The sequence below is a fragment of the Notamacropus eugenii genome, chromosome X (genome assembly GCF_028372415.1).
Source record: "Notamacropus eugenii isolate mMacEug1 chromosome X, mMacEug1.pri_v2, whole genome shotgun sequence".
NCBI classification, from domain to species: domain Eukaryota; kingdom Metazoa; phylum Chordata; class Mammalia; order Diprotodontia; family Macropodidae; genus Notamacropus; species Notamacropus eugenii.
In genome coordinates this window covers 12,701,410-12,703,251 of record NC_092879.1, presented here as the reverse complement: position 1 = coordinate 12,703,251, position 1,842 = coordinate 12,701,410, and the positions used below count along the sequence as shown (strand labels likewise).

Genomic DNA, 1,842 nt, shown 5'->3' with positions numbered 1-1,842 from the left:
TCCATTAAACATACCTCCTAAGCACTATAGTACCATAGCACTAGCATAGTTCAAACTGATAAGTTGAAAACTGATTTTATGCAAATATATTTAAGTCTGGGTTGCTAAAGCTTTTTAAAATTCATTCAGTGGGCATTTGACCTTCAAAAATAAAGTTAAGCCATATCAACACCTATCATTTTTAAAACTAAGAAAAAAGTTAAATTTTCATGTTTAAAAAGTCCAAATTACAAAAAAAGTATCATCGAACATTTGTTAAGCACCCACAGAGTGCTAAGCATTGTACAAAATATATAAAAGATTCAGTCCATGCTCTTTTGGAACAAAACTGTCTCATCCTTTGCATCTGTTTTGCACGGTGTAGTGACACTGTTCACACACTGTCATAAAGTGGCCAGTTCCTTAGAAGTGTATTTGCTTTTTAAAAAACCAATCTTTACATCCACGGCAGATATAATTTCTTAATTCTGAAGAACGATTCAAAAAGTCAACTGGTGAAGTTTACTTGCCAAAAGTTCCACTTAATGTCCTCTACCTCTGAAGCCACCACCTCCTCGTCCTCCTCTGAAACCTCCACCACCTCTTCCACTTCTAAAGCCAACACCTCTGCCTCCTCCACCTCTACCTCCTCTGCCACCACCTCTGGGAGGTGCTTTTTCACCTGGTGGCCAAGGTAAGAATCTTGGCAGGGGCAGCAATTTATATGGGTCAATATAAAACTTTTGTAATTTTTTAAAGGAAGAGGCCTTCATATTTTCTGACAGCTTAACTGAAAAATAAAAATCTCTGAGTTGTCCAAATATCTCATCTACTTTACAATCTGTTCTTTGTTTTCTAAATAAACTGGAGCATTGAAATAAGGAACTTTATTTTCATGTGTTATGCACTTGCAAACGATGTCATCTTCACAGGGATGCAAGAACTCTCCTAACACGACCACGTTTTCCGGGGGCCCTTCTTTGTAGTCTCTTCTGGAAACTTCCGCGGCCACCCCCTCCTCAACCGCAGTGTCTCTGACCGAAGCCTCCGCCGCGATCCCCGCCTCGCTATCCTTCTCCTCGGTAGTTGTTGCCTCCGCCGCCTCCCTAAACGAAGCTCCCGCGGTTGTAGCTGCCTCTCCCCCCGCCCTTCGCGGCTACTTTCGCGGCCTCCGCCTCGAAAGGACATGCTCTCCTCCTACCTCCGCTTCGTCCCCCATAGGCGTCCCGAATCCCCGGCTCCTCAATCGCCTTCACACTTCACCTACCGGCCCCTCGTGCTCCCCGCTCCAGAGGCCAGTTTTAAAATTATAATAGCTACAATAGTCAAAAGGCACTTTCTCATTTCTATGGTTAAATTTGACATTATTTAATCTTCTTCCCAAATAATTTTAAATTATTCAGCTTATTTAAAATTACTTTTTTTTTTAAGTTTAAGGAAAGCATTTAGGACCACAAATTACAAAAGAAGCAGATCACTACAGTAGAAACCTATTAGATAGATACATAATATCTATGTATGAAAACTTAACATACACTCCACTCACAAGGCTCTCAGTTATAATGCTCTTCCTTACAAGGGTATTATATAATTTCAAATTATATTACACTTCATTTTCTCAAGGCATACTTTTAATTTTAAATACCAAATTCTTGACTCTTAATGGCACATGCTAAGATAGGGCACATTTCACTGATGTCCTGGTGACACTATTTCCAGTTTTAGTTAAGAACATCTTATTTTAAAATGATCACTTCAAATCTTTTTTCCCTACCCCAAAATTTAGATGCCAAAAATGAAGCAACAATCACCTTCTCTTCTAATGGCTATGGCTAGGTATATAGTAAAATTATCAGCAAAGAT

The 1,842-nt window shown here is 39.5% G+C and overlaps 1 pseudogene; it reads right to left on the bottom strand.

Moving 5' to 3' along the window:
* Positions 1–414: 414 nt before the first annotated feature.
* Positions 415–1,167, bottom strand: LOC140515315 (H/ACA ribonucleoprotein complex subunit 1-like; annotated as a pseudogene).
* Positions 1,168–1,842: the final 675 nt, after the last annotated feature.